The following is a 25,434-nucleotide window of genomic DNA, read 5'->3' on the forward strand; positions in this document are numbered from 1 at the left end:
GCAATGGCCTCTTTAAACCACTCAAGCGTTAACTCAGATCACGAGGAGGGGTTTGGTTTAGCTTTTCAACTCAGCAAGCAGTTTAGCAGCCAGAACACCCAGCTGCCCATTTCAATATGCTCTATTGAAGCCAGAAACCTACTGGGGTTTGGTTTTACTCTGAATGAATACTACAGGGGTTATAGATTTGATTTCAATTGCCATTAACTGGATGTAAACCAGGACATTAACCTTCTACTGCAAAACTTATAGTGGCAGCTCTCTGCGTGTAATAGGAAGCCTCACATTTGATCCATAGGATCATTTTGCATTTTCAAACACTTACCCAGGAAAAAGCCAGGTTGGTGAACTCTGCTTACTGAAAACGCAGGCGAACAGTAGGCTATGTTCTCTATGCTCATCCGTTCCCGTGGAGTTTCAGTTTACATTTTACCCATCTTTCCAGCATTGCAGTTAAACTCGGATCTTTTCAAAATCTCCCTGCTTGGGAGGTTCACAACACTGTTGATCCCAATTCCAAGGTAAAAAATTCAGAAAGGACCAAGTTTTCCAGTCATATCTGTAAAAAGAGAATATTATCCCTCCAGATCCTTAAGTACATAAAACAGGTGGGGGAAAGTAAGTATTTGGAAACACTGAAAAAGAGACTTGTGCATCTTTAAGTGAACTAATTATCAGTAGAGCTAAAAACATTCAACCCCACAGAAATCAGTGATAGGTAATGATGCTGTACAGCGTCCAGGTTTGTGTGAAAATCCTGAAACTCCTTTTAGTTTGAGGACCATTACTTTTAGAGCTGAAAGAGCTAAGGATCAAAAGACAACGCAGTTGGACTTCAAAGAAGGATGCTCCACTCTCAGATTACAATCTCAGTTCACCTGTTCAGCCCCCAAAAGATATTAAAGATGTGCAGCTGGACGTAAGAGCAGTTACGGGATTTCCAGGATAACAATTCCAAAGCCATCATCTTCACTTACTGAGAGTGAAATTGATCTGCTGAACTCCGTTAAATCATTGTCTCCCCTTAAGATTGTTTGGACAGTTTAATTTCATACAGTAGGTTTCGCCCTTCAATTTCAGCATGTTCATAACTCTTGCTGACATTTATCAGACTTGGATCAAGGGGAATACTCCCATCGTGGTTCAATTTTCTTTGTGAATTCACATCCCACATAAAAAAATATTCCATTTAAAAAGCCCTTCCTGTGCAGTTAACCGATCTTACATCATAAGATGACTGGTTTTATTCATTAGATGAGTATCATGACTACTAAAATATACATTCCCGTGACAGTACAATCCACAACAGAATCCACTGAATTCAGAAAATTGTCAGCGTTTTAGAGCCTAATGCTACGCAGTGGCTAAGGACAAACAGAAGGGGAGCAGAGAGGGGCTGAGGAGAAACAGAAGCAGCCACATGCCAAGCCAAGCGCCCGTGGTGGGGCAGAGCAGGCCCCTCCAGCTTTTACAGCCAGTTCAACTGAGGCACATGGCTCGCAGCACTGCCCTGTGTGCACGACACTGCCCCCGTGACTCACACCTCTCTACTTTTGGGTGGCCAGAAAGTAATGAGGCACCGTAAGAAAATTTATTTTTCGGGTGTCATAGGCTGTAGCTACTTCTGCTACGAGGGAACCTGGATTTTGCACCGCTTTGTCTATCCAGCAGTATGTTGAGCATCCTACAGACATATTCATTTCACCAGAGACCTTTCTGAAAGCACTGTAACCAAATTATTTTTCAGACTTACATGAGTTGTTACAAGCCAGACCTAGGAAAACGAAGAAGATAATGTCAGGACATTTAAAAATAAATAAATAAAAAGAAATTGCCCATTTTAGAAGAAAAGAGGAAATGTTCAAGGAATTCACAATGGTAGAAAGTAACTGAATAATCAGGGCTGGGGGTTGGTTTTGCATTTTTGACTGAGATGAAAACCTTGAATTTGCACTACTATTTTTAAGGGCCTTTTGGGAACACATTCTTCCATGGGATTGTCTCATTTTGGCCCGTGGTGAGGAAGCAAAGAACTGTCAACATTTGAAATGCAGAAAGTTTGGGACTGGTTCAATTTAAGTTGGTTTTAATTGCCCTTCAAACATCAGAATGTTGTTTTGCACCATTTCTGATATTCGCCAAAACCACACCTTCAGCGTCACTTTGAAATGCACGTGGTGAAGTTCTTAAGCTAAGGAGAACTGAAACAGCAGTCAGCAGTTTTTTAAGCCAAGACAAGGGCTTCTGAGCACCAATAACGAAGACCCTCAACTACCTCCTGATCTCTCAGAGCTTGATTTTGCACTGCTCAAGTTCTTTAGGCACTCCCTGTTCTTCCCCAGATCTTCTACCATCCATGAGGGCTGAGGTGCTACATGTTTATTCCAAGACCGCAAAAAGTTTTATCCCACATGCCTAGCGTGGAACAACAGAGTTACCACAACAATTTCATTTAAAGGAATATAAAAAAGATTATGATAATTTTGTCCAGTACCCTAATGTTGAAAGCAGGCACTGAGGAGGTACAAGACCTGAATACCATCTGTGTCTCAAATGAAAGGAATTCAGAAAAATCATACTTTTCCCCTTCTAAAATAATGCTTAGGCTATATCAGCTAGTTATAGAGTGGGAAGAAAAAAGTGACACTGTCACTTAATGTGTCGCGTATTAAATACAAGAAACAGTTCTGATAGACTAAAAATTTATGGAGTGATGATACTTAGGAAAGTCTTACAGGTCAAAAACCTGGGAGAAGTGGGGTGTGGCTGGAGCAGACATCCATAAAAATGTACGTTCTAGTTCCCTTGCTTTTTGTAACATCCGCTCAATTTCACAGCCTAAAATTGCGCCCCAATTTTAGAGGGCCTTTGGCACTGAAATAAGATTAGTTCGCCTGCATTTGTTGTCTAACCTCTTCACAAACCAGATATTCACAAAAAATGGGAGAGGAAATCCGGATCAGCTTAATTCAATGCATAACGAATGTTACTAATTCTATTGTTGCATCACCTAGGAGGTTGTTTAGATACACAACAGTTAACTCATTAGCAACCAACGATCATCATTTGTCCAAGGAAAAAACCCAAACACAGCTACTGAAATTATTGTTTGCAAAGAGATGTGCTTGTTCCGCTTGCTCTCCAGGATATCGCAACAACGCAGTAGTTAGAAAAGCTAGCTGTACCGGGCTGTGCGTATATCATCACTTGAATTCAACACCTCTGCATAATAGTTCTGACAATCCCCTGCTCTCCCAGCTGCCCAGATTAGTTTTCAGCCGATCAGTTCTTTGATTCGGCTACCATTCAGCAGCATGACCCTTGCTGTGAGCACAAGAGAGGTGGTGGGAGCGAACAAGGAGGATGCAGGAAGTCGGGTAGGTTCATCCCTTTCAACAGTAGCATGGATTTGTGTCAAAGGTGCCATGTAACAAGAGCCTGAGAGTTTTTAAGGGCCACAAGATCCCCCCACAGTAGTTCATTCACAGCCCGTACCTTTTAGAGGATGTTTCCTCCAAGCTCTGGCTGGTCCGCTCCTCTCCTCCCTTGCTTGGAAATGTACCTTCTTCCTCTGTTAAACTTGTCTCCTTGTTTCCTTATTCAGTCCCCAAACTCCTTTAATCTTCCCAAGATGAGACTTCAAAGCTTCACCAAAATCCATCACTTTTGTTCTCTGGGGGAAGTTGCTCCCTGTAGTTTTCCCACAGGGAATTTGAAGCACGCTTTCTCTCTCTTTAGACCAAGGATGTGAAGCAAATCAAATGTTGCTTTCAGTGGCCAACATGCTCATTGGAAGTTGCCTTGTGGCCCATTTCTGTTTCTTAGCATGTGATATATATGGTAAGAATGTAATGGAAGACAGCCAAGCATATACAGAGTTTGCAGCATTAAAACAGGATTCAGAAATTCTACCTAAACTAAGTCCACAAACCCTCAGAATCAACAGTGCAGAATAAATATATACAATATCTTGAGCCTGGAAAACAAATCCAGTTGATTGTCCCTAGATGTAATGTAGACCAGGCGGGTGATGAGAGGAACTGGCAGCATAACGGTAGCTACAAGAGTTTTTTAAAGGGAAAAAAGAAAAATTGGCATTAAGAAAACACATTAGTTAAAAATACATCTTGTGCCATCAAGAAACTGCCAAGAGGAAAACTTTGAAAGCGTGATAAAACAAAATAGCAAAGCTTTAGAGACTTCAAAACATTATGCCCTGGCACAAAACTACTCTTTATATTCTTCACACAAAGCGTGCTAGTGGCTAAATGCCACAGTAACTCAACACAGTAAGATTTGGCATTTCTTCATACTCTACCCATAAGACACACCTCAATTTCTAGGAATAATGATGTTAAGATTGATGTTTATTAGAAGTAGCAAAATGTTTTTATTTTATATAGTCTCAAAAGCACTGTGCTGCCTGAGCTCACTTTGTGTTGGATGACCTTGAAAGTGCCTGAGTCATGGGCAATTCCAGCTGCAATCTAAACAACCATCTTAAATCTTATACATTGTCGTGTTCTCATTATCTTGACTTTGTACTTTCCTACCATGGAAGGATTTTCACATAAATTATACAGGAAATGAAGCAAAATGTAATTACAGCGTCCAACAGCTCCAAGGCAGATAGATAGCACAAGGCATGGAACACAGTTCAAGAGTAAGCTTTCAATAAATGTCACCTATTAGGAAGAATCTAAATGAAACGTATATCACTAAGCCACCCACTTCTAAATTATATCATCCCATCACAGGATTAAAGAGTTATAAGGTTACAGCAATTTCAAATAATCAGCTTTCAGGCAGATTTCTCAAAGGGACTTTCATTCTTTGCTTTTACACATTACCATTTGGACTTTAACATATACTCGAAAATTCTATTATACTGTATTAAATTGAGTTATCCCAATGAAAACATCTCTAGTAAGGTTAACCCAGACATTTAATAATCCATTAGCACCCTCGCTTTTTCAGCATAACAGATTTTCTCATAATAGCTTTTTAGTCTCAAAAGGAAAAGACACAGCTATAGAGCTTTTGAGTATTCTAAATTGATGCGATTCAGCTGAACAGAAGTGAACATCACAATGGTGAATAAAATAACATTTTTGCCCCTGACTTCAGCAGATGGTAAGTCAGACCCCCAGCCTTTGCACTAAACGCTCATAGCCTAGCTTTTAGAAGACAGCACAGACCACTCACATCTTCAAGGGAAGATCTTTTCTTAACCCATTTTTGCAGAGTAAGGATCCTGGATTTTTTTGCTTGCTTGGATTTGGGGGGCTTTTGTGTGTGCTATCCTCAGTGCAAAAGGATTATAAAAACAATGCAAAAAATGCAAGATATAGTTTACAAACACTAAGGAAATACTAACAAAATTGCAGTGTCTCTGTATTTCAAATAGTCTTCTTTCCAAGGACCTCATGGTGCAAATACGTAAGCCTTACTCTGATGCTGGATTAAATGTTATCATCGAGGTTATGGAAGTGGAGCTTTTGAGCCCCAAAAGTTAGAAGAAAAACTTCAAATTATATAAGCAACGTAGAGACTTCCTCAGATGCTGTGGTAACGATTGTCTCTTTCCTGCCAGCACCCATCAAACCCGGGCTGGTTTTCCTAAGTTTGTCTGTTGTGTTCACTGGTCTCGTGGTATTTTTATATGCGTTGTAGGTGGAATGCTTGGAGAGAGCCCTATAATAGACAGTATGGGCTTAGCTAAATTAACTCATCTAAGATTTGGTATGTGCTACGAAGATGCATATGGGCAGCCTCTAAGGCTCAGCTCATGCAAAGCGGTTTAAGCCTTGATAACAGCATCATGGATCACAACCTAACGTTAATATTTAGCTTTTCATAAATGTTGCACAACAAAATTAAACTGATCAGCTTCATGTTTTGCTCCCCTTTCTTGTCTTTCCCTGATTACAGTCGCTTTCTCTTCTAAAGACAAAATTGAATTTTCACACATTTTAAAAAAACCAAAAACATATATTCTTCTCAAGGTTTTAAGATAGGTCATTCTTTTCACAATTTAAAAATGTTTCCAAGGTGAAACCTAAATGCAGAATTTCTATCAATGGAATCAAATCATTTTTTGCAGGTTTAATTAAGCAAGTGCAATCTCTTTGTGTACTCATAAATCATCTTAGCTGTAACTAATACTGATTTGTTTAATTGCATAAGTGGTTTAAAAGCCTAAATAATTAAACCGAACTAACTCCAAGTTAGGAAATTATTTAATTCGGTGTGTGCAATTTGTACGTATGAACAGACCTTTACATTTGTATTCTAATTCAAAGCACACACGAGTGGGAGAACAGAACCACTGAAAGTATCATTGTACGATCTAATGATGAGTTCTTTCAAGATGAGCACTCATTTCTAAAGGGATGACATATCTACCAATAGGTAAGAAAAGGCGGGGGGAGAGGAAGAAAGGAAAAAAAGAACACTAGTGAAAGTTCTTATAAAAAGTCTTACTTTGATCAGTGAAAAGATTTTCCTTTGAGGCTTCGTTTCTATTATCACACAATGAATCTTCTGCCATCACAAACACAGACGTTCCCTTAAGTCTACACAAATGCCAAAAGCTCTTTGTCTTAATATCCACTCTGGAAGGACTTCTTTGTTAATGAGGATGGATTAGCAATTTATTAAGTAATGTTCCTGCATCTGCTGCTGGTCCTTAGCCTTTCCTTTCAATGCGATCCAAGTCAAGTACTATACAACATGAGCCTGGAGGAAGGCAAAGTGTATAATGAGCTCCATCTAGGCAGAAGAGCAGTGAGGAAACAGGGTGAGGATAGTATACTGCTTTTATTGGTAAAGTAAATGTATATGTATGATGAATTTTTATGTATCTAGGGATGATGAATAGGCTGCATGTGGCAGTAGGTTGAGTGCAACCATAACACTGGAAATAAACAGGAATTTGCGGGTCTGAATGAAATGCATTGGTAATTAATTTCACTACTAGACACAGTTTCCAGACCTGGGGCGGGGGAGAAAACAAAGCAAATATCCACACCTCTCCTTGCAGATATAAGCATAAATCACCCTAAAGAACGGTATTTCTAGGAGAACTTAAGGACTTAGTATCTCCCTCTGGAGGATTCTGGCCGAGTCAGCCGGCTCTTTTGACCATCCTTTCCCGCAGCGAGAGCAGAAAGCTCCACCGTGTGGCCAAGTTGCTTCCCTGGATATGGCTTGCTGTCGAGTTAACGGGTTCCTCTGGTAAATGAGTTTTATTCTTAATAAAATTTACGTTAGCTCTTGGGAAAGCAAATAAAACATTCAAAAGAAGATATTTTCCTCTAAACACGGAAAAAAGGTGGGTGTTTTATTAGGGCGTACTCTGACCTGAATATTTCTTTTCAACCATCGCAATTTCATTGGGAAGACTGGGAATGTTTTTCTTGGCTGTTTGACTAGCAACTCTACCACTGTTCTTGAACTAGTAATTGGTACAATCTGGGACGTCAGATGTATGGTCCGTTCAAATAGCAATAACCTTAACTCATACCATTTCTCTTTTTTTATATATTATTCCCCCTTGTTCTTTTATACTAACTTCCTTGCAGTACACTTACAACAAAACACTTCTGGCTGAAAAAAAACTCCAGATACAGTTGTGCATATCTATTTTAATTGCACAGTGTAAGGTGGCACTAGGAATCTGAGATGAGCCCAAGAATACTAAAGTCACAGGAAACTGATGTGAAAAACTAGAAACAATTAAATCCCCATTTGAAATCCAGGTAAGCATTTTAAACTAAAGACTGTTCTTTGGATTCGTTAATAAGAAAGAGTGAGCAATTAATTAGGAACAAAAAAAGACCCTATGTAACATGCAAGATACTTTTATTATCCTTCCTTCCTGTGAGATATATGGACTGCATCACTTTTTCATTTAGGGTTGGTTTTTTTTCTTTACTTTCAATATCAGAAACATTAAAAATATATATTATTTTTGTTACTTTATCCTTTTTGTTTAAGTCTTTAGTGAACTTTTTAAGCACTAATTCAGTATAGCATAAATATTCAATGCCATGGTAATTGCTTAATACCTGCAGATGACTAGAGAAATAAGTATTACTGTTATTAACATTTATCAACGGGAAACCTAAATGAAGGGATATTTAGGCTACAATTCAAAGCTTACTGAAGGTTTTTCAGTAGTTTTTCCAGTGCTTTCTAAGGGCTTTGAAAATGCTATAGTGCAAGCAAGGATTCCACTTATAAAGACCTTGAAAACACTCTTTCTGTAGGATGAGGACTCCACCTTCAATTAATTTCCCATCATGGAGCAGCTGAAAATGTGGGAATGCAATACAGCTTTCTTCAAAGTCTGGTCCCACACCCTCTGACCTAGAACAGGTTCATACATTTACAGAAACAGCACCTTCTGCTGAAAGGTGAAGCTCTCATAAGTAATTAGATGCTTTTGATCAAAAGAGAGATGTCTGATTCAGATGAGTAGTGTGTTTCCTAGAAATGTGACTCCGTTGTCTAAGTGTCATAGAACAAATTTCTTTCTTCTCGTAATGATGAATAATAAAATCAATATACTGTAAGTGCCAGGTCATAAAACAAGTTTGGAGTGCAGATCACATGATATGTCATGTTCATAAGAGTTTTTGGAGAATGTGAATGAATCTTGCAGTGGGAACAGCAGTGACATTTCAGCTGCCAGAGAATTCTTCTGAAAATTACTTTCTCAGGCTCTTAGTTTAATCCACTGCTTGCTTACTATGGAAAGTCTCCTTGAAATAAAATTAAGCAGGTGATCCATCCAGTACTGAGTGCTCTGCTGCTCCTGCACACCCAGAGTAGACAAATTCTGTAAAATATGAATTCTTAAGTACCGGGTCTAGACATTTAAGCTATTCTGTTTAAGAACAAGAAACTAATCTGATTTTGTTGTAATCTGATTTGGAATTTGTAACATGACCTAATATGAAGGAACCAGATCAATGAGATTAGGAACTTGCACTTCTCTGCGGAAAAAAGCCAACAGAATAATTCCACAGACATACACAGAGACAAAACAACTGGAATCTGAGATGAATGTAGCTAAACAAGATTCTCTCATTTGAGATGACACGCACTAATTTCCTGGACCATTTAACGTTAACGTGATTTGCTATAGATCAATTAGGAACCAAGAATACCTGAAAGGGAAAGGTTCAAGTCACCGGATGACAAATTTCCATTCTAGAAATTGAAAATTCTCCTGCACCTATTCTTCATGGTAATGTTCTCGCTCTGGCCTATTCTCATTCAGCACCTAGCAGGAAATTCCGTAATGGAAAGAAAAGGCATAAAAGCAATGCCTAAAGCGTTTGTCTCCTGATTAGAGGAAGTGTCCACAAGATACAATTTTATAGACACGGGAAATGTAGCAGGGCATCAGCCACCAGACCACGGCAGGAAGAATCGGAGGGGAACAGGCTGCATGAGACCCAATGCTGGAGCTCAGTTATTCAGGACGCTATGACTCACCATGTCCAAACCAACCTGAAAGGAATTCCTCTGCGAGACTGGTATGATAAACAGCGTGTCATCTCCAAATGTGCCACAAAGTTCAGATCTCAGAATATCTAAAAGATCAATTAGCAATGAGTTTCAATGATAGTTCGTGAACCATCCGTGTTTCAACAAATAATATGAGTAACATATGAAGATGAGTTATCAGGTTAGGACAAAATCGTGAGACATTCCTAGGAACAGAACTTACAGGGGAAACATTGAGATGTCTGAAGATTTTCTTTTAGTAACAAACATCTTTCAAAACCCGGATAGGCATGTCAATAATTATTACGCTCTTGGTAATTACACTTTGATTTAGCTCTCACATCTCATCCCACATCTCAGATCTGGTTGACAACTGCTTAATCAATTTATGTTGCTTTTTACCCACACGTAGGTGGTTCAGCTGTTTAATCCTTTTCATTGCAAGATCATCTGTTGGGGATAGTAGTCTCTGAGCATTTAAATGAGTACTACAAGAAAAATTTTTTTTTTTTTTTTTTAATAATTTTTTGTGTGCACATTTCTGACGCACAGTTGACAGAGCTACCTTCAGTGGTGGTCAAAAGCCAGAGGAACCTCAGGAGGATGCAGAGGCTGCAGCCTCTCCAACTACTCAGCTCTTCAGAAAGCTTTGGAGCTGAGCTTCTCATGGCAGCCTTTTGCCATGGCCTCCCAAAACACCAAGAAACCATTTCCACACTGCCCACCGAGTGAAGGAAACAAGGTCATCAGGAGACAAACCTGAGGAGTGGAATCCTCCTGCAGGCAAGTGGATGGTTAAACAAGGCCAGGTGGGGGTAGGCCAGTTTGACAGAGATCTTCAGGAAGCTCCCCTAAGGAATTCAAAGGAAAATGATAGTCAGTGTTACGAATGTATTTCTACCTGGCTGGGTTAACAGCCCCTACCTTTCTGACCCAAGCTGCTGAAGAAGCACTAGAGGCAGAAAGGAAAGCTTCACTGGAATATGTAACAGCACATGCTGTGGCAAAAGTCTGACTGCTGGCAGCAGTACAGAAGCAGGACACAGGGATAAGCATCGTCAAAAGGCATTAAGAGTCCTTAGAGAAGAATTTGTGAACTGAACGGTCTGTACCTCCATCACTTGATCCCGTCAGGAATAATCTGTTTCTGAAGGAATCGTAGAATCATGGAATCTTCATGGTTGGAAAGGACCTTTGAGATCATTGAGTCCAACCATACACACACACAAAAAAAAACCCCCTACAATCTCTGCCACTAGAGCATGCCCTGAAGTGCCAAATCTAGACATTTCTTAAATACCTCTAGGGATGGTGACTCAACCACCTCCCTGGGCAGGCTGTTCCAGTGCCTCACCACTCTTTCAGTAACATAATTCTTCCTAATATCTAATCTAAACCTCCCCTGCTGCAACTTCAGACCATTTCCTCTGGTCCTGTCATGATTCACCTGGGAGAAGAGGCCAACGCCCACCTCTCTCCAACCTCCTTTCAGGGAGCTGTAGAGGGCAATGAGGTCTCCCCTCAGCCTCCTCTTCTCCAAACTAAACATGCCCAGCTCCCTCAGCCTCTCCTCATATGACCTGGTCTCCAGACCCCTCACCAGCCTGGTCGCTCTCCTCTGGACACGCTCCAGCGCTTCAATGTCCCTCTTGTACAGAGGGGCCCAGAACTGAACACAGTACTCGAGGTGAGGCCTCACCAGTGCCGAGTACAGAGGCACGATCACTTCCCTGCTCCTGCTGGCCACGCTATTCCTGACACAAGCCAGAATGCTGTTGGCCTTCTTGGCCACCTGGGCACACTGCTGGCTCATGTTGAGCTGTCCGTCCACCAGCACCCCCAGGTCCTTTTCTGCTGGGCAGCTTTCCAGCCACTCTTCCCCAAGCCTGTAGCGTTGCTTGGGGTTATTGTGACCGAAATGCAGGACCTGGCACTTGGCCTCATTAAACCTCATACAACTGGCCTTGGCCCATCGATCCAGCCTGTCCAGGTCCCTCTGTAGAGCCTTCCTACCCTCAAGCAGATCAACTCTCCCACCTAGTTAGCAAGCTAGGAAGCTTGCTTGGGCTCTGCCTTCCTATAAGCTGAATCCACAAAATCCTCAGTAAAATGATTGCTGTTTCTAGTGAAGTGAGCATCCTTTGTTTCACTGGTTTGCAGAGCAAAGAACTGCCAGGAAGACATAGAGGGAAAGACAGTAAAGCAGTTATGAAAAGAAAGGGAATACTGTCGCCAAGTCGAATTTGGGTGGTTGAGTTGGCAGGATGGGAACACTAAGGGTATAATCAGAGAGAACGGGAAAATAGAAGGCATCTCAGTTGATGGAAGGAGGAAACAGAACTGGACCGCTCAGCCTTTCAGCCTGTCGGCACAGCTAACCCTTCCAAGGCTCCTTAGGGAAGTCAGCAGCAACTCTGATGATTCCTGTGCCATAACACGATAGATTTAGCTTCAGCATGAAAGGGACCTTCAGCTGCTCTACAGTCGGTGCCCCAAACGCTGCATACTTACTCTTATAGTAAGTTTATGGTGATTAGGGGAGGGGAAAAAAGCAGGATTTAAACGTAAAGGAGAAATCGTCTACCAGCATGTAGAGTCACTAATTCACTGACGTGTGCCGTAGGAGCGTCCCTCTCTGGCTCTGCCCGAGCGAAGAGGCGCAGCCTCCCCGCGAGGTGGCTGCAGAGACTGCGACATGGGAGCTGAGGGCTGTCGGAGGGCTCCAAAGTATTTCAAACGCACATGGACACTCCAAAAAGTTGCTTCTTTCAAAATGCGAATCCAAAGGCAAAGGATGAAAAGGATGGAAAAAAAAATAATCATCAATACCCCCTTTTTTGGAGGTGTTGGTGTTTTTTTTCCTTCCTGTTTTTCATTTTGTTGTTCTCATTCAGGTTTTGGTTATATGCTGCACATGATTCAAATCATCAGCATCAGATTAGTTTTTCTTTCTGCTTTTTTTGAAATAAATGTTTTTTCGGGAGATCTTTTGAAGCCACTACATTTCTGTCTTCTGCAGTTATGCTTTTTCTGTTGGTTATGCTGATTGTCAGTCCTTTCATCTTCCCTGTGCTTGGCTGTCATTCAGCTGTTTCGACTACTGTTCACAGTGCCTGGGTCACGACACCACCTATCCCTTTTCATTTTGTATTTTTTGATAGTTGGCCTTTCCATGTCTTAGCTCAACACTGGCTGTGGGTCTTACGCTTTTATTCAGCCAAACATACTCATAAATCCAAACATAAGCTTGAGTAGGAAAAGCTTGGGCAGTCACCTAGCCCTGGAAACCTTGCCGTGACAAGGAATCTCAACACCACCTAAACAGAAATCGAAGCTGAGGACTCCTACTCGCGCTCTGTCTTACTGTGAACAGCTGCAACCCAAATTCTACCTCATCCTACCTGAAACAGTTTTAGCATGGGCAACGCAAAAACTGTCATCCAGGGAGATCTACATGCCCTTGCCCTAGCTGTAATTTTCTGAGGTCTGAAGGACATAGCATTGATTTTAGCCTGGGAACCTCTTCTGCAACAGATATTAAATGTTGACACAGCCCCTGATCCCTTTTTTAGCCTGTATCTAATTACAGCCTTAGTTTGGAAAGTCCCACAGAGAAACCCTACAGAAGATTTTTCCAAAATACATCTCTATCCCTCTCTTTGTTGAAATCTAGCACTTATCAGGTTTCTCTGCCATTCAGAATGCTTAAACTTATTCAAATCCATTTGATATGCCTATATTGGAGCAAATTTTTGTCTAAACAGTAAACCAAAGCCTACCTATTTCTACCCAGTCAGGCTTTAGGCATGATTACTTACAGATTTACATCCGCTTCTTACCATACACCCATTTTTCAGACTGATTCTTCTGAAGTTTAGTCAAAGTATTGATGCCAACCTCAGCCACAACCTTAGCTTGGAAGCCAGCTACTGTTGCTGACTTTGATTTTCATCTAGGTCTAACGAGAAACCCTATTGTTATCCTTTAAATGTGCCGAACCGTCAGCCAAAATAATCTACCCTCACACACATACTTGGTACCTTTGTTTTTCTCCTCAAACCAGACAATATCCCTCTTCCTGCCCCAGTAGTGAACAAAATGATTCAGTGTCAGACGTCCACGGACCTCGTTCAGCAGAAGAAAAACCTCTGATCCAACTTTCCAACATAAATCAAACTTCACGGCCTCATCTAAAACCAGTCCCTTAATTTTCATTATTACAGTGTATGCAAAGTAACGTGAGTCACACAGATATCCGCTTGGATAAGGCCATAAAGACTTTGTTCTCTAAGCCCCGAATGTGCCCACGTAACCTTCTGAAATCAATTTATATAGCCATTACTAGCTGTTGTTTCGTGCTTGTGGATTTGAGGCTTTGCTCTTATTGAAGAGTGGATTGATTAATTTCAACATTGCAGAAACCTCATTTAGCTAGGGGGACATTTCTGGAGGTTAACTTTCTAACTGAAAAACAACCATGAGAGTACCATTAAAATTATCTAATTTTGAAACTCTGAACTTTTCATGAGAATTTGTATTTGGACGTATTTCTCATTTGTTTTTTTAAAATACTTTCAGTCATTGTGTCACTGAAATTAGACACATGTATAACTTTTTCCCTTTTTCTTATTATAGAATCTGAAGGAGATTCTGTTGTAGCCTCCTTGCAATTTACAACCTCTAAAAAGTGCGAGAATTAAGACAGAGAGAGTTAAGACATCCCAAAACAAGGTCCAGAACATACCATGTATAGGCTGAGGTCCCAGACCTGTACATAAATATGTAAGAGACAAATGCTGAACTAGGCAAAGTTATTTATTTTAGAAATATCTAAAATATTACAGGACAGTTAATCACTTTGTTTCTGTTTCCCTGGGAAACCGTTCCATTAATGGAATTTCCCACCAAGAAAAATTTACACTGTATTAATGCTTTATTTGAAATTAAATCAAGTTATGATCATTTGAAGAAAGTAATAATTACAATTTAGTTCCTTTTCCATTTTCCTTTCTAATTTAATTCAGTATGTGATAAAGAATGTCAAAATGGGAGGGGACATCTTTTTATATCTACACTTGACAGTTGTGAGAAAAGGGTGGGTAGCAGTAGTAAATATTTGGGGAAACTTTAAATCTTAAAAAAACAACATGAAAACACGGAATGCTTTCATGTACAATTCACAAACCAGCCTTTGAGGTGAAACAAAGTGCGCTGCAATATTCTAAGATTTTTAAAAGAAGTGATAATTTTTATCCAAGCTCGGGAACAAAGGAAATTGAAAAAGAAAGATTCCTCAATGAATACACAAATATGAAGAAATTGGATCATCACATAAAGTATGAAAAGAGAGTTACTTTCCCTGCTCAACAAATTACTGTTTTCTCCCTTTCACAGAAGTCTGTGAAACATCTCACTGGAGATGTTAAAAAAATCCTGGGTAGAAACAGTCTTATAATATATATCAATTAATACATAACAAGCATTGTCAATCAGAGATGAACTCTAATTTTTTTGAACGTTTTACATTCTGAAGTAGGATTAAAATTAATGCATCATCATTTGGAAAAAAACGCTAGTAATAAATTATCGTCAAACTATATTCTGAATATAAACATTACCTTTATCCTGCATGTATTTAATTTTTCCTATAATACTACATACAGATGAATATCTATGTATATCTCATAAAATTATGGAAACAAATGGAATATTACAATTCGCATGAAATTGTATGCGTTCAGACCACTTACATCTGCTGTCTGAAAAGGCCACATTGGTTATATTCGGTAGAATAATCAAGTGCCATAAGCTTTGTAATTATGCAGCAAAACAAGTGACACAAAGAATAAGTATACTTTAAATGGCTTTATAATATCTGATATTGGTGGTTTTATCGATCCCACTTACTCCTCTCTCCAGAACCTGTTTGCTTTTTTAACTCTGCTGATTCCACAGTTGCTCAATGCCATGCAGTTTTTCCTCAGTTGAGAGGCTCACCTTTTCTTTACTAGAAATGCCCTTCTATACAGTCTTATGATTCTGCACAATTAGACCACCTCAATGCATGTTTGACTTAACTGCACCTTTCAGGAGGCACAAAACCACTGAAGAATGCTTACGGATGCCCATGAAAAACATCCCTTACAGAAAGGTCACTTCATGTCCAAGAGAAATAGACTTATTTGTCCGTCCATACCCATGAGGTTATAGACAAAATAGTGAGATGTCTTGGGAAAAGCCTAGCTGCTTAAAAGAAAACTAAGTGGTGAACAAAAGACAAAACACTTTAACTAGAAATGAATCTTGTCCACTTGAGAAAACTTACCCATTGAGAGTAATTTCTTCCCAGAACAGAAACCTAAACTAACTTTCGGACAACGAGCTGTCTCAGGAATCCCAATCTTGGGGCAATTCTGGTAGGGTAGCTGTGTTGTGGGTGAGAAGTATGGGATGTGTTCTACGGCAATTATCTCCTGTCAATGTTGTTTAAGAAACCAACATCTAGCTCTTCCTCTTACATCGACAGCAGTGCCCTAGAGGTGGCTAACTCATACGATCCAAGAAAGAGCTGTACATGAAACAGAAGCACAGTCCATCCCTTATTTGGCTAATTAAGCAGAAAACCAGTATTAGCAGCTTTGAGAAAATCCAAGACAAGTGTAAGCATCTGGTATTTTCCCCTCATCTCTTAACTTGGGCTTTCTTGGCATATGAGCTGTCTTTTGGCTGGTTTCCACTGCAAGCAGAGAGCTTACATTATAGGAGAAGTCAAGAAGAGTCCTCACTTTCCCACCATCCGTCCTCAATCTTTTCCAAAAAAACAGTGATAAGGCCAAAGTAATCTCTTTGGGCATCCCAGGCATAGTGAGACACGTGACTTCTAAAAAATTTATAGCATATACAGTTGCAATATTTTTGACATATTTTTCCCTACACATCAAATTACTTGGGGAGTCTTGATGGCCCTTTTGGCAACTTCTTCTCTTGCTGCCTCCTCTGCTACAAAAGACTGTTTTTCTTGTCAATCCTAGCTGCATTTTGAAAAAAAAATAGCAAGACAAGATCACAAACAAATCAACCAAAGAAGAAAAAAACTTCTAACTCTCTTCCTCCTTAAATATTTTTATGTATCCCCGTTCTGTACAAACTGTATGTTCCCACGTTTACCAGGGGCTGCAATCATTACTGAAAAAAGGAAAATTTCATGTTACTAATCTTCAAAATGTTGGTGCTTGAAAAACATTCAGTCTCTTAGCTGAGCTTATTTGACTTCACTCTATCAGGAATACAAGTTTACGATAGCTGGTGTCCAAAACAATTAAAACCTGTTTCTTGCACATGACGAATACAGGTCTTGCACACATTCCCTCTAAACACTTCCAGCTTTGGTCCAAGCAAGACTACAGTGAAATGCAGTTTCGGGTCACATGTATAACACCAGAAAGAAATCAGAGCAATATAAATTACAATTTGATCTCCAGCATAGACAGTTTAATAGGCCATGATTTAGCAAAGCATTTAAGCAAATGTTTAAATCCCATTGATTTAAGTGGGATTTAAGTACATATTAAGTACTTAGTTGAATTGGGGCCATACTGTGAAGGGGCTCTTAGAACAGGGAAAGCACAGTAGGCTTTGGGGATCTTTATTTACAGCTCAGATGTTTAACTTAACAAATTTGGCTTAGGAACCTGTATAATGCAAAAGGAGCCAAGGACAGACTGCAAGAACATTTGGCTGCCCAGGGTCACTTCAGGATAATGCAACATACCAATACGGGATAGATTTAGTTTCTGAAATAATTTTATCTTGTAATTTACCACATGTAATTTATAATGAAGGTGGTTGGCCTTAATGTGTCATTCCGCACTTCACTGTACATACAGATTTCTGATGCTGCCAAATTTCTCGTGCTCTGATTTATTCCTGTCCCATCCTTCCCTCCCACTTTTAACCCCAACCTTCTGGTTACAGGGTGAGGAGGAGGCATATGACATTTGCCGTTTGTCAGTCAACACTCACTGCATAACTAGAAACAAAAAGAAGCCGAGCAACAAGTACATCATCCTGGAACATGAAGACATGGTTCTCCAAGAGGGGATCAAACCAGACATTTCATCGCAGTTAAAGGAGTTCGGTTAAAATGACATAATTTCTCTTGTAGGTTTCCTGAAGCGATATCAAAACTACGTTTAGTCTATACGTACTTTCCTAAATATTGTAGCTGTCACAAAGTATTGTATTGCCTATAGGATGACTTTTAATTATTCCCTTATCTTTTCTTCTTGACTCCAGATATTATATAAGTTATGTAACTCTACTGACACTATTGCAGATGGTTGAACTATTTCTATTTATCTTGCAGAGTAGGAGTTAGGTTTTGGGGACATTAATAATTCTTGTTGTCAGCTTTTCTTTTTGGGAATAAGCCTATTTCTAGGGAGGTCTGGGAAGCTTGGTTTTCTAGGTCTAAGAATAGCCCAACAGGAAACAGAACATTATCTCATACCCAAGTACTGCCATTTGCAGTGAAATTAAGACTCAAGGCTTTAAGAAAGCACCTAATCATATTTTAAAACAGTTTTGAGACTAAGTCTTATTTAGCATTATGCTCTGAGACTTAGTAGGAACCTCTTTCTTGCTATTCATGGCAGGTCCAAATTTAAATGTGGCCAAATTTTAGACATCTAAAAAATCCCTGCCTTTATTTAATTGCTCAGGCTTATTTCTAACAAGCATTGACTTGTATTGATAATGCTGTATAAATCAATAATATCAAAAATTCCCATAAATAGAGAATAAGGATTATTTTCTGTTAGACAAGAAAGATGAGCAGTGTTTTCCAGGCATTTAATTTGGTGCGGGGAAGGAATCCTAACAAAACTAATCCTTGATTTACACATATAGTTTGCAGATTTGCACCGAACAAGTTTGTGATAGTGCTAGAAGTTAATCTCACCTTTCCTCACTCTTGCCAGATGGTAATTATTCAGAAAACCATGTTTCATTCCAGGGAAGATACATGAATCCATTTACAGTACAGACACTACAATGAAAGAACATACAATTATTCACCTAGCTCAAGAACATCTCTCAAAACCCATGCATGACCAAATTTAATTACATGATAAACTGGCTTTTCTTGTCATCGCATGCACTTTATTTCTGGTAATTAAGCCCTGCTAGGGAAGTTGCATTAACCAGTGAAAATCCTGCCCTTTATGTGTTCAGGTGTAGATGAGTACACACAACCCTACGCATACAAACAGTCAGCCCTACTTGTTCTCACCTCAGTGTGTGCAAAATGCTCTAATTCCATTACATAAAATTGCTCTGTACCATGTTAACCCATGCTTGAAATTTAGGACACAACAGTCTCTGAACTGGGGTCAAACGTGTTCCTAACGATTAGCAGATAAATTAGGAAAATATTCAGCCCATTAAAATGAGCAGACTCGGGAAATCAATGGGATAGTGAATTAAATCATTCCTTTCACACTGATTAAAACAACAGAGTGGCAGGATGGTTCGTGCTCTGAAAGTGTATTACCTGACATTTCATACAGTCTGTCAGAAAACAAAGAAGGCCTAACAAAGTTTTAGCAACACCATTCAGAACCTTATGACTACTTAAAGAGCGGTCAGTGTTCCCACTGTAAACACGTATCCCAAAGTGAATTTTTGCACTACCTGACAGGTAAGTATTTACAGTGGAAAGAGGCTTAATTTTAATTCATTGTCAATTATGACAACACGCATTGGTTTCATTTACCTCCTCAGTTGAATCAAATCTTTTTGGTAGCAATATAACATGGCTACAAAAATCTGTGACAAAAGATTTAAGTGAACAACTAAATAAGAGCGGTATTTTTTTCAATACACAGCAGAAGTTTCCAATACTTTTTGTTTTCATTTGCAGACTTTGCAAACAGTCTAAACTCCTAAGCAGTAGAAAGCAAATAACTTGCGTAGCACAGTAATACAGTGGTTTTCTGCTGGCGGGGGAAAAATAAAGATTTTTCAGCAAGCTTTCTGTTCAATATATTACTACACTGAGCTGATGTCAGTTTTTCAGAATTTATGTTGCATGTTGTCTATCTTAACAAAATAAATGCTGAAGAGGGACTGTTCTCATTCAGAAAATACAAATTCATGTCCCATTTCAATTAATTGTGAAGTAGAAAACTCAGAAGTCACAGTTGACCTTAGAATCTTGTGTCTGTGGAGTTAAAATGTTCTCAAAAGACCCAAGATGTCTTTAATTTTTATCATTCCATGTGATAAAAAAATATATATAGTATATAATACATAGTATACCAAAGACAGTGATTAAATAGCTAAACCATCTGATTGACATCAGCGTCCCCTCAAAATAAAATATGTGCATGGAAAAAAATCCCTACAACTGAAATTATAAAAAAATGTCAAAGCTGGGGATAAATCAGTCACATCAATAGGACAATTCTCAAGAGGAGGAAAGAAAAAAAAGAAGGGGACGGGGGAGTGAACCTAGATTTTTCAAAGGGAAAAAAATTGTTAATATTTGTAGGCCAGGGTTTGCATCCTTTATAGGAAAGTGAAAGCAAGATCACCGTGAAAGTGCTTAATGATTTAAGGACAACTGTAAGCGTCTCCGTTCTAGAGAGGATACAGTCTGGGACTGATGAGCTACAACCAGAGCAACTGCACTTGGTTTGAGTCCTTCTGAAAGGCTCAGAAAACGCAGCCACCAAGGTCCACCGCTGCGTTCTATCCTCTGCCTCATTACAGAGCCGCCAGCCCCATGAATGAAGAGCTAAAGCAGCATTTATAGGATGTGTCTTTTTTCAGACCGCAGGAATCCTGAAGTACTCCAGCAAATGCTGCACAGGCCTGCTTGAGTCTTGGAAGCCATCCAGCAGTCGCAATGGAGAGATCAGGAGAGATTAATTTCATCTACTGCTTAAGTGAAATATCCTGCTTTAGGGTAAAATAGCACTTTTTGACCTCATCCTGGTGAGATTAGACTGTTGCTGGTACCGGAGTTATTTTAACACAGGGAAGGGCTTCATTGCAGGTTTCAGAGAAGGCAGATTGCTCTTTTCATTTCCTTGGGTTTGTGACTATCAGTTTAAAACTGTATTCATACCTCCTACAGTAACATATACGAGGAATGCACAAGGTAGGAACATCACCGCAGGCTGCCGGCAAGCCACTGTCAACAGCATGGCACGAGTGAAGAGACAGCACGTTGCCTGGCAGGCAAGGAGGCACAGTTTCACCACCCCGACACTTTGCTAGACGAAGACATCTATTGGGACTCATCCAGTGATGAGACTTTAAAGGAACGTGGTGAAAACCCAACTTGGCCTGGGGAATTTATTGAGGAATCATCCCAGATGAGGAGGGAATTTACTGAAGGAATTATCCAAATGAGGCTGGAAGGCACTAAACAATCTGATAGGTCTTGTTTATTGCTAGCGTCTAGGGGGTAAATTATCCCTCAGACGGAAACTAAACCCATAAGACGGGAAAGTTATTTGGTAAATTCATTACAATAAACCAGAAAGAGTCATCGTATCTTCAAAAGCAAAGCTATTTTCAGGCCAACAAAGAGATAAGGATTTAAAATACTCACCTATAAAAATTAAAAATCTTCCAAGAAGCACTTTGAGATCCCCTTAGACATGGCCAAAAGCACAGATCTTCCAGCTATTCCTGCTTCGGCGATGTTGTCATCAGGTGATATTCTACAATTTTCCACTGAAATCTTTGTCTTGTCCTCCCACAGCTTATGACCCCTGTAAGGCTACTGAGGAAAAATGCCACAGAAAATAGTTTTTCTATAGCTTTCCTCCATTTTATACATTATCTTTTGTCGTTTGAATGTAGTGAGGTAGACTTAAAAGGCAATTATTTATTCCATGTCCTACAAATTTTATAGCAGAGCTACAATTCTATTATACAGACATTGCTGCTGCATCTCAGTGCAAGCTGTAGCTTACTTGCAGATAATAGAGTGTGTCCATATGAATTCCTGCTAATAGTTACTTAGGAATGTAAAGCAACTAAATTAAACAGCTATCCCTATAATCAAAACCACAGTAATCTCTATAATTAGTTCTTTTTCTCTTTTTCATTTTTTTTTCCCCATAATAAAGCAGCAAAAGGTCAGGGCTTCTAGCATGCAAACAAGAATCAAGAACAGAGAATAAGATCAAATATCTTCATTTTACCAACAATTTTTAGGCTCAGAGACTAGCAAGTCTGTAGAAAAGTCAACATACAGAACTTGTGGGTACCATTATATCATTTCCTGTTGTTTTTCCAAGAGTCCCGTGATCATTTAATGTGGCATTTGCAGGAAATACATAAAAAGGAGCATTGAAGACAGCACTACAGCAGTGTGGGGACATCAAATGCAAATACACAGCATCCAAAAATTATTCCCAAGAATTTTATTAAAAATAATCAGCTCCATGAATTCTGGGAGCCTAAAATTGGTGTGCCTAACACACACCCAAGTACTTCTCTGGAAGACCACTGCCAGCAGTCAGATTACAGAAGGCAGAATCCAATAAATTAGGTCATTCTTTTGAAGAAATGCTAAGGTTGACATATAACCAGTATCCGAAGAACTACCCAAATCCTAGGAAGGCAACGTGAGTACTGAAAAGAGTACACAACCACGAAAAGGTAGCGGGCTTTAGGTTTCCAGAGGACTGGGGAGACACCTATTTGTTCAGCTGTGGTAGGCACAAAACATATATTCTTCCTTTGTGCCAGTTCTTCTACAGAGCAATAGTCTTGAGGCCTTACACCTTCAAAGTTTTACTTGCATTTGGGCATTAATGAATGGCACCTCTGTATCTCACCCCAGCGTATCCCCTGCACCAGTCAGGAGGGTCTAGAAGCTGGTTGTACTGGCTTGGCACACACTGCAGAAACTCCCAGGTCAAGAAGCTGAGAGAGATCACCGATATCTGCTGCAGCAGAAAGTGGGGTGGAAAATCCAGCTCGGGCTGTTTTCATCAGGGTTTAATTTAACCCTGTGCTAGAACAGTTTAAACTGTGTTAGTGTCAGCTGCTACTATGAGATTTATCAGAAAGGAGTGCAAATGGCACCTTAAAACAGTACCCTTTGTTTGGAAGAGGAAAATACTTGGGATTGCTAATATTGTGCCCAAATACGCTCAAGACTCTAAAATGGGCTACGGAGAGTAGATTTTATCAGAACCAAATTTTAGCAGCTTATTTTTAGTATATGTCAAGCACTCAGTGGAGGGGAAGAGATCCCCCACCAAGTATTCAATTAGTAACAATGATCTCACAACAATATTCCTGCTGCCTGGGACACTGATTACTCATAAAATACTGAGTTCTGAATACTGGCTGAAAAGACTGTCACCAAGTGTGAAATAAGGCTGTGGGGAGAGAATAGGGAATAATACAAAAAAAGACTTCTAAAAGTTATAAAAAGAAGTCTGAACATTACAAAGTAGAAAGCAGGGGGTGTTGGAAAAATGCCCACATAGGAAGACCTCAGACTTCTACTTTTTATGCCATCTATTCCAAGGGACTTTGAAATACGTAGAATTTCTTTAGTATGTAGTTAGGATCATAGGAACCACAATACCTGATCTGCCCTATCTTACTCATTTTCAGAAGGTGGCGAAAAATTTCTGAAGGGCAATTATAGGACAAAGAGAATGATATTAAAATATCTGCATAACAGATAGCGCTTTCAGTATTTCTCTGTCCCCCTGCAAATATCCTCTAAACTCTCATTAGCTCCTCTCACCAACACAACCAGTGGTGTCTGCGTGATGCACGTATCCAAGAATTCCTTTCCAAGAAGTTTCCAAGCTCAGTTCCTTTCCAAGAACCTTATTTCTGCCACTGCTTGCAACAAATTTCCACTAACATCACACTGCCTCGGTGTTCTGCTTCAACTCTTGCTATAGTTTGTCACGATGTGTATAATCCCAATTAAACTAAACAATGCTGTTTCTCTTATACCTGATGACTGGAGAGGGCTCTAGTCATCACGAGTGGAACTCTATTTTTGCTTCGTTGCTATAAGTGTTACGCCCCAACTTGAATTTTCTGTTGAAGAAGACAAGAGACTCAAGATGGCAATAGAGAGCTGGAAAAAGCGTATTTCAGGAAAGTACTATAAATAACCCTTTTGTTGCTTAATGTGTTGATAAACCTCTTGCTAGAGAGGCCTCTAGTGTTAATCTGCCCATCAGTCTCTCAACAATTCCCATCTAAAATTATCAACAAATAGTTTTGTCAGTGGAGAATGTTTATTTGCAGTTGCACAAGTCTGAGTTTGCAGAATATTAGCTGCTTAAAACATAAGCAAGCAGCCACAGTCTAGAAAAGCCAGTACTGTGAAAATTAATTCATAACCTTATTTAGCAGTAAATTTAGCGTTCCGAGATTTAGCAACATTTAGCATATTTCAGACAGATCAAGTGCCGTAAGGGCAAACATTTTATTAGAATTTTTTAAAATGGTGCTCAGTTAAAAATATGATTTTCACATGATTTTGGAAAACAAACATACATTTTTATAAAGAAGAGGCTTCTACTTCCCCTTGCATGGAATCGCCCTACAATGCAAACTGGACGCGGTTTCTGCATGTGCCTGGAGGCTGCCGTGCAGCACCGCTGCGTGCTCCTTGACAGCTGCTGCCTTCCATCCCAGAGGTGGCAGCCTATAAATGATGAACGAACCTATTCATATAGTCTGTAGCTATCTGAGCGTAAGAGGTATGCCTACTATGCGTTACGTGCATAAGCTAAATTTGGGTTAGTGGCATTGAAAAGCCTCCCAAAAGTAAGGAATTGTAGAATTATCACTTACCAGTATTTCCCGTGTTGAATTTGTCAAAAAAAGTAACATTTTCTACAAGATTATCCTTAATTAGCATTTGTCCCTTGAAGATCTTGTAACAGTACGCCTCATTGAGCCTAAGCGACTCTACTGGCCAAAGAACTTGCTGTATTAAGGGCTGGGCCAGAGCTGATAAGGGTTTATCCCTTTACTTCAGTGGACTTCAGATCAAGCCTATGGCTCCTGCCAGGGGAGAAAAAAATGGTTTTTATAAATAGGAAAGACTAATTTATGCCTAAGCTCCTGTTTCTGATCAGAGCAAATGTTGAAGGCTTTAAGGCTTTAAAGCTGATTACAAATTAAAATATCTGTGTCCCCAAATGCTTGCCTAACTTCAAACAATCGGCTGCCGCTGTCTGCTGAGCTGGAGCTGCAGGGACAGGTGTGCCCAGAGCTGACACCTACTGCAAGATCAGAAGAGGGCACTAGGGTTTAAGCTATGTTCAGAATAATCCGAGACAAAGAGGGGGAAAAAAAAATGTGAAGCGTGTTAGAAATAGTCTTTTGTTATTCTGCTGGTTCTCTCATATAAAGTGAGAAAACACAAGCAGGGCTGGAGGCCCGCGGGACCAGGTGCCGTGGCAGCTCCAGCACAGCTCAAGGGGCACGTTCAGTCACCAACATTTACGCCAGCGTCTCCAAACTGCGGTAGCCTCACCCCACCTACTGCAGAGTCCTCCCCTCTGTCCCACCCTGCACGGGCAAATCTTCGCACATTGTTTCTCTGTTGGGCTCTCGGCTTGGGACTGTGCCGGCAGCAAACGGGGTACACCACCAGAATGAGGGCTCTTCACGGCCCCGCTGAGCTGCCCAATCCACCATGCTGAGCAGCAGTCGGAAGGGTCAAGAGGTGTCCCTCGGGGCCTTGAGAGAGGCAGCGAATTTTACACTGCAGCTTAATAGCGATAAAAAGCCATGTGCACCCAACAAAAAGCCTCATTGTGTCTTGTTCTCCTTGTAGCTATGAAACAGTGTAATTGCATTATGATGTTATTCTCTGTTAAATCTGATGTGGTGTTTTGACACAGCACAACACAA

At 40.0% G+C, this 25,434-nt stretch overlaps 1 protein-coding gene across 4 annotated transcripts in view; it reads right to left on the reverse strand.

Annotated features, from left to right (window-relative positions):
- The window catches only part of TMC3 (transmembrane channel like 3), a 63,508-nt gene that overhangs the window by 26,240 nt on the left and 11,834 nt on the right, over positions 1 to 25,434 (reverse strand). For 3 of the 4 annotated variants that reach the window (XM_074601033.1, XM_074601032.1, XM_074601031.1), the window contains 8 exons: positions 24,367 to 24,579; positions 21,134 to 21,307; positions 18,476 to 18,562; positions 10,276 to 10,367; positions 9,505 to 9,602; positions 3,496 to 4,058; positions 1,754 to 1,774; positions 326 to 559 (listed from right to left, as the gene is read on the reverse strand). The gene's annotated coding sequence lies outside the window, so the exon portion shown is untranslated. Of the gene's footprint in view, positions 1 to 325; positions 560 to 1,753; positions 1,775 to 3,495; positions 4,059 to 9,504; positions 9,603 to 10,275; positions 10,368 to 12,128; positions 12,169 to 18,475; positions 18,563 to 21,133; positions 21,308 to 24,366; positions 24,580 to 25,434 lie in introns of those variants that run through there. The other variant, XM_074601034.1, reaches the window with a different exon arrangement.

This window comes from Larus michahellis, chromosome 9 (genome assembly GCF_964199755.1).
Source record: "Larus michahellis chromosome 9, bLarMic1.1, whole genome shotgun sequence".
NCBI lineage: Eukaryota > Metazoa > Chordata > Aves > Charadriiformes > Laridae > Larus > Larus michahellis.